The 8,418-nt window shown below is 44.8% G+C and overlaps 1 pseudogene; it reads left to right on the forward strand.

Annotated features, from left to right (window-relative positions):
• Window positions 1–5,332: 5,332 nt before the first annotated feature.
• LOC136526360 (GDSL esterase/lipase At1g71250-like) lies at window positions 5,333–8,163 on the forward strand (annotated as a pseudogene).
• The last annotated feature ends 255 nt before the right edge of the window (window positions 8,164–8,418 follow it).

Here is an 8,418-nt window from a genome sequence, read left to right on the forward strand (position 1 = left end):
TGCTCACCAAGTTGTCCATCTCCCCAGAGTCGGCACCTCCGTTCTCGTTGTCACACGGGATCTTGCGGCATAAGCAGCGTGTGTGGTTGGGCTCCAGTAAGTCCCTTCAGCAGCTAGTCTTACAGGAGTTTCACTCCAGCCCGGTCGGTGGCCACTTGGGTGCTCCAGCCACTTACAGCCGCATCAAGCGCCTCTTCTTCTGGCCTGGCCTGAAATCCCATGTTTGGTCATTCGTTCAGTCCTGCTCAGTCTGTCTTCAGGCAAAACCAGAACGCGTTCGCTACCCCGGCCTACTTCAACCTCTGCTGGTTCCGCCTGCTTCATGGGAGGTAATCGCCATGGATTTTATTGAGGGCCTTCCTCCAAGCGAGTCTGCTAATGCTATTCTCGTGGTGGTTGATAAGTTCTCCAAGTTCGCACACTTTCTTCCCCTGAAGCATCAGTTCACGACAGCTATGGTGGCGCGGTTGTTCATGGATACTGTATTCCACCTCCACGGACTTCCCAAATCCATCATTTCTGATCGTGACCGAGTCTTTAGAAGCAAGTTTTGGCAGCTCCTCTTCCGTTCTGCAGGCACCAGTCTCCGCCTCAGCTCATCCTATCATCCGCACACTGACGGGCAGTCCAAACGCGTCAACCAGTGCCTTGAGACATACCTACGCTGTTTCGTGCACGCCTGCCCGTCCCAATGGAGCCGCTGGCTATCCCTTGCCGAATACTGGTACAATTCCTCCACACATTCTGCCCTGGGTCGGTCTCCATTCGAGGTTCTTTATGGCTCTCCGCCTCGACATTTTGGTCTAGACATCGAATCTTTGGCCGCTGTTCCTGACTTACAGAAATGAAGAGTAGAGACCTGATGCAGGCCCTGGTGAAGCAGCATCTTCGCAGAGCTCAGGCACGGATGAAACGGCAAGCTGACTGTTGGATTTAGGCCCAAAATTCCAAAGCATGCACAACCTATAGTCTCATATTGCTAATTCAAGGAGAGATCGTCTTGCTTAAATATGGGAGTCTCATCTCTATGCAAAATACGTGCAAATGAGAGAGAAGGAGACTGTTGCTACACGCACGCCCAGCTCGCGCGCATTTTTCTCGTGAAAAATTGCGTGACTTGTGACTTGCGACGCGTACGTATACAGCAGGCTATTATTTGTGCAGTTTTATTTTTTTATGCTGAGCGTAATGGCGTTTCAATGTGATTGAAACTGCTGTTTTAAACAGTAATAAGGTATGTCAGTTTCTGCTATTTGATTGCAGCATTTTTTGTCATTAAATTATGCAGTTTTTACTGTTTATGAGGGGAATTGATGCACTATAAAGGCCTATAAAACCAGGAGACGTCCTGGTTGAAGGGTACACATTCACACGCTCACCTTCCCACTCGCTGTGCTGAGCTTCTCGCTCATGCGCCTCGTCGACCTTTGAGTTCGGCGTGCACCGGACTTGAAGAGAGCGGGATCTCCGAAACCACTGCCGCGAGACTCCTGCACGGGGCGACAATCAAGTTTTTGGGCAACGTCTACACGCGACCGCTTGGTGATCTGTAACATCTACTTCAACACGTTCGACTACATTCTGCGCGGGATCATTGAGTAATTTCCTTGCGCAATCCTGTTCTAGTCAGTATGTTGACTGTTTACTTGTGTTATATGCTTATTTTTTATCTATGAGTTTTTCCTCCAAACAAAATCTGAAATGTATTTTAGGCATATATTTCTAATATTCCAAAAACCTGATTGTGCCTATTTCTGTGATCTAGCAATGGCAAATGCATCTGATGCCATGAAACCTAAGAGGTTTGAAGGTGAGAACTTTCACAGATGGCAGACAAGGGCCAAGTTTTGGCTCATGTCATTGGGGCTATGGTGGGTGATATACCCTGTGTTTCCCATCACAGAGGAACAGACCATGCAGTTTGAGAATGCAAATAACACCGCATTGGGCTGCATCCTCACCATCTTGGCAGATCAACTCTATGATGTGTATATGAATTACTCATCGGCCACCATGCTGTGGGAGGATTTGGAGCAAAAATATGCAGAAGCCGAAGCCGATCGCTGGCTGTATGTGTGCGAAAAGTTCTTTGATTTCAGCATGGACAATGCTAAATCAATTGTAACTCAAGCACACGACCTCCAGCTTTTGGTTGGTGAGATTGCACATTTGGGATGTGCTTTACCTCCAAAGTTTGTTGCAGCAGCGATTGTTGCTAAACTTTCTACAGAGTGGCGTGATTTTGCTACAGCTCTGAAGCATAAAAGAGAAGAGATTTCTATTGAAGATCACATTGCAGCTCTTGATGTGGAAGAGAAGGCAAGGGCAAAAGATGTGCAGGTGAAGAACATGCAGAACAGTGCCAATTTTGTTCAAAACAAGAAACAATTTAACAAGAAGGGTCCCAAGGCGAATAAGGTTACTAGCTTTAAAAAGAAGAAAACATAGAAGAAAACCGAGAAGAAGGATCTGAAGAATCTCACATGTTTTATGTGCGGTAATCCTGGTCACTTTGCCAAGGATTGTCCTAACCGCAAGGACAGGACCACTGAACTGAGCAAAAAGTTCACTAATGTGACCATTGGCGAGGCCTCGACTTCAGGAGGGTACGGTAAATCTCCTGTTGTTTATTCTACATTTCAGTCTATCGACTGGTGGGTTAATACTGGTGCAAATGTTCACGTGTGTTCTGATGCTTACTTGTTTTCTTCATATCAGGCAGCAGGGACTTCCAGCATCCTAATGAGAAACGGAACGCGTGCTTCTGTTCTTGGTGTTGGTATGGTAGATCTGAAGCTCACTTCAGGGAAAACCATCCAATTGAAGAATGTCCAGCACGCATCTACGATAAACAAGAACCTACTGAGTGGGTCTCTCCTGTGTAGGAGTGGTTATATGCTAGTATTCGAGTCGAATAAAGTTGTAGTGTCTAAATTTGGGGCTTTTATAGGAAAAGGCTATGACAGCGGAGGCTTATTCCGCCTAAGTACTATGGACTAAGTACTATGGATTCTTGTTATAGTTTGAATATTACTACTGCTTTGAATAAAAATTCTACTGATATATGGCATTCGACGTTCTGTCATGTTGGTTTTGATACAATTGCTAGAATGTCCAGATCTGAGTTAATTCCTAAATGTGATATAGTCAAGAATTCTAAGTGACAAACTTGTGTGCAAGCAAAACAACCTCGAAAACCTTTTAAGGCATTAGAGTCTGAGAAGAATCTGGCACCACTAGATTTGATCCATTCTGATTTATGTGAGATGAATGGTGTTTTGACTAAAGGAGGAATAAATATTTTCTTACTTTTATTGATGATGCAACACGTTACTGTTATGTTTACTTGCTGAAGTCTAAGGATGAAGCGCTGAACTATTTTAGAATATATAAGGCAGAGGTTGAGAACCAGTTAGAAAAGAAGATTAAGAGACTTAGAGATGATAGGGGAGGAGAGTATATCTCTAATGATTTTTCTAATTTCTGTTCTGAGCATGGGATTATCCATGAATTTACACCACCCTATTCACCACAATCAAATGGTGTAGCTGAGAGGAAAAACCGGTCACTTACAGATTTGGTGAACGCCTTATTAGAGAGTGCTGGTATGCCAAAGATGTGGTGGGGGGAAGCAATCTTGACTGTAAATTTTGTGCTCAATAGAGTTATCACCAAGAGAAGTGACATAACTTCATACGAGGCATGGAGGGGCAGAAAACCCAATGTCAACTTTCTGCGAACGTGGGGATGTTTAGCGAAAGTCAACATTCCAGAGCCGAAGAAAAGGAAACTTGGGCCGAAAACAGTCGATTGCATTTTTATAGGATACGCTCAGAATAGTCCTGCCTATAGATTTTTGGTAGTTAAATCCGATACTCCAGAGATTATAGTAGATACAATAATGGAGTCTAAGGATGTTACTTTCTTTGAGGACATCTTTCCTATGAGACCGAGTAGCAGTACTTTAGAAAATCTGGATGCAGCCATTCCTAACTCTGAACAAGTTGAGAACATACCTCTATGAGAGAATAATGAGGAGGATAACAATTCAGACATCACTCCACGCAGGAGTAAGAGACAAAAGGTTCATAAATCTTTTGGAGATGACTTTATTGTATACCTTGTGGATGACGTGCCTACGACTCTGGCTGATGCTTATGCGTCTTCGGATGCTGACTATTGGAAAGAGGCAGTCTGTAGCGAGATGGACTCCATCATGACAAATGAGACTTGGGAAATCACTGAACGCCCTGTTGGGTGCAAACCTATTGGATGTAAGTGGATTTTCAAGAAAAAGATGAGACCAGATGTCACGATTGAAAAATATAAAGCGAGGCTTGTGGCCAAAGGCTTTACCCAGAAAGAAGGTGAAGATTATTTTGACACCTATTCACCTGTGGCCAGGTTAACCACCATTAGGGTGCTCATTGCATTAGCTGCTTCCTATGGTCTACACATTCATCAAATGGATGTAAAGACAACTCTTCTTAATGGAGAGTTGGAGGAAGAAATCTATATGGAGCAACCTGATGGTTTTGTGGCTAAGGGACATGAGGGTAAAGTTTGCAGATTGTTAAAATCATTATATGGCCTAAAACAAGCACCCAAACAATGGCATGAAAAATTTGATCAAACCTTAACCTCTGTTGGTTTTGTTGTAAACGAAGCAGATAAGTGTGTATACTATCGCCATGGTGGGGGTCAAACAGTGATCTTGTGCTTATATGTGGATGATATAGTCATATTTGGGACTAACACTGCCGTGATTGACGAGGTCAAATCATTCTTATCTTCATGCTTCGACATGAAGGATCTAGGAGAAGCAAGTGTTATCCTGAATATTAAGTTGATCAAAAATGAGAATGAGATTATTCTAAATCAATCTCATTATGTGGAAAAAATATTGTGTCGCTTTAGCTTTGAGAATGCCAAAGTATCCTCTACGCCCTACGATGCTAGTGTAAAGCTAAGGACAAATAAAGGCGAAGGGTTGGACCATTTGAGATATTCACAAATAATTGGGTCCCTCTTGTATCTCGCTGGTGCAACACGTCCCGATATATCTTTTGCTGTGAGCAAATTAAGTCGTTTTACTTCCAATCCAGGGAAGGATCATTGGGATGCACTAGAGAGAGTGCTACGTTACCTGAGAGGTACAATCGAATATGGAATTCACTATACTGGTTATCCATCTGTATTGGAAGGATATAATGATTCCAACTGGATTTCTGATGTAGATGCAATTAAAGCCACGAGTGGCTATGTGTTTACACTCGCAGATGCTGCAGTTACATAGAGGTCATGTAAACAGACCATTTTGACGCGATCGACCATGGAAGCTGAGCTTGTAGCACTTGACACGGCTACTATTGAGGCCGAGTGGCTAAGAGAGCTACTCATGGACTTGCCACTGGTAGAGAAACCAGTTCCGGCAATCCTTATGTACTGTGACAACCAAACGGTATTGATCAAAGTTACAAGTACTAAGGATAATTCGAAGTCCTCGAGACATGTGAAGCGGAGACTTAAATCTGTTAGAAAGCTGAAAAACTCCGGAGTAATTGCTGTGAATTATATTCGCAGTGAGAAAATCTAGCAGAGCCCTTTACAAATCGACCAAGGTATGGTATTGTACTGTATTTTATTACTAGTTTGCAAAGATACAACAGCATGGCAGCAGGATAGGCATCACTGCTTCATGCCACACAGCAAAAGTTAGTATATTATATTATAGAGATGAAAAAAAAACTGAGGCCTTGTTTAGATTGAGAAAAATTTCAACCCGATGAATAGTAGCACTTTCGTCTTATTTGGTAAATATTGTCCAATCGTGGACCAACTAAGTTCAAAAGATTCATCTCGTGATTTCCAACTAAACTGTGCAATTAGTTTTTTTTTTACCTACATTTAATGCTCCATGCAAGTGGCTAAAAATTGATGTGATGGAGAGAGAGTGAAAAAACTTGGAATTTTGGGGTAATCTAAACAAGGCCTGAGTACCAGTATGCGTTTTTTTACCATTGAAAGACAACAGATCTGACAAAAAAGGATTCGTACCTGGAGTCTGGAGGCAGGAGGCACCAACTTCATGGCTTGTTTGATTCCTGGATCCAAACCGTCAAACATAAGTATATTTGAAAAAAAATTGTTTAGGAGGTGCCTCCAAAACTCAACAGTAGACTAGGTTTATCTCTGGTGAGACACATGCCCAAAGGACTGGTTGGCCACTTTCTGAACGTGCAAAGACAGCAGGAACAGTGTTGGTTCCTACCGGAAACATTTGCCGGTTCTTCAACCAAGGCACCAACAATTCCTTTCAGGCTAGGTTAGTCACGTGCAGGTATTCACATTGTAAAGCTGGATGGTTGTCACGAGGCCTCAGGAACAGGCAAAAGTGGTCGAGGGAATATGTACTCGGATTTAACAATGATAGTCAACAACAATAACTATTTAAAGTAGTTAACTCCTAAGACAACATGTCAAGTGTGCTGCCAAACACACTGACATTGAGTTATATGTTGTAAATGAGAAAATCTAGAATCATTTTGAGAGCATTGAGCATATGAGTACCAAGCAAGTACTTGTGGATCCGCTTACCAAAGACTAATCACCCAGTGTGTTCAGAGAACACACAGTCAACATGGATTTACGAGAAAGCCTATAATTTCTGGATACTAAGGGCCTAGTTGAGAATCTGTTTCAAAACAGAGAGGTGCATTGTAGCTGTTTAATCTAGTGGCAACTGACCGTGACGATGAGGCACGCTCTATGCACTGATCTGTGATGGAATGAAAAAAAGATAAAGTAAGTTGAATTTAAGTCATAAGGTGAGATAAGGGGGGGAATGTTAGGATGATCTTCACCAGTTGTCTCAATGGCTAATTGGGCTCTTGATCCACACCCTGGTTGGGGGCGCTCAGCCAGTTCTCCTGGCTGATGGTCCCCAATCGCGCAGTACCATAAAAGGACGGTGTGGGCTGGGGCACAAGACATGAGATCACCGGTAGCCGCCAGCCCCACCCCAAAGTTCCTAACCCTAGACTGATCAAGAGAGACGCTGTGAGCGACGGGAAGCACCATCGCCTTTGTCGTCGCCACAGCACTGTACCTGCACTGCTGCTGCGTTCGACGACCTAGTAGGCGCCTGCACGGCTTCCCCTACTATGACTCTAGTGGCCATGTCGCGATGGCGCCGTGGCCGTGACTACGCATGGCGAGGTACATCACCAAGTCTTCCATCTAAGTCAAATTTATCCCCTGATCTACGATCCTAGAGGTCCTATTTTCTATCTGAAGTAACTGAGTATATACATGCAAACGCATGCAGAACATCGGAAACACCATCCCGTTGTCGAAGCAGATGGAGTACTTCGCGCCACCAAGGCTAAGATGGCCGCCACAGTGGGCTCCCATGCGGTGAGCGCATTGCTCTCTGGGTCCGTCTTCCTCCTCGGCATCGCAACAACGACATGTATGTCTTCGCGACCGCTGAGCTGCTGGCGTAGAATAGGTCAGCGGCAGACCAGCGCAGAGATGCCGCCATGCTCTATGCCAACCTCATCTCAAACTACTTCGCCACCATAACTGTACTATAGCTAGCACTGGTCTAATAATCATGCAACATTTTTTAAGGAGCCCCATCATGGACGCCACTATGTCCAGAGTCTACAGAACACACAATTTTGGTCAATTACAGTGCTAATAACACATGTATGCATGTAGGAATTGTACTCAATGGGCGCCAGGAAGTTGGCCATCGTCAACGTCTGGCTAGTCGGCTGCGTGCCGGCGGTGCGGGCGTTCAGCCCGGCGGGCGCATGCTCGGATACCCTCAACCAGCTCGCCACTGGCTTCGACGACGCTCTTCGGTCCCTGCTCGCCGGCCTCGCCCCGAGGCTGTCGGGCCTCGTCTACTCCCTCGGCGATGCCTTTGGCTTCACGCAGGACGCCGTGGCCGACCCGCGGACGCTGGGGTACACCGACGTCGCCGGCGCGTGCTACGGGAGCGGGCTGGCGCCGTGCCTGCCCAACTCCACGCTTTGCGCCAACCGCAACCACCATGTCTTCTGGGACCACGCGCACCCTTCACAACAGACCGCTTTTCTCACGGCCCAAGCGTTCTATGATGGGCCGACCAAGTACACCACTCCCATTAACTTCTAGTGAAACCCGTGGAGGGTTCTAAGACTTGACAAGAAACAATATATCTCTTTGTTTGCAATCTTAAAAAAAATCAAACTTTGTCATGGGCCACACCAACTATTATTTAAAAAGTAATTATCAATAAATGCTACTGATTTGATAATTTCTAAGGTCTACGATGATCTTGTAATTTGGGAAAAACGCTTTAGGCTTGATCAGGATGTAACTAGCCTGAACAATTGGCACCGCTACCTGAGTAAAATGCACCCTGGGTCC

This window comes from Miscanthus floridulus, chromosome 19, assembly GCF_019320115.1.
Source record: "Miscanthus floridulus cultivar M001 chromosome 19, ASM1932011v1, whole genome shotgun sequence".
Taxonomy (NCBI): domain Eukaryota; kingdom Viridiplantae; phylum Streptophyta; class Magnoliopsida; order Poales; family Poaceae; genus Miscanthus; species Miscanthus floridulus.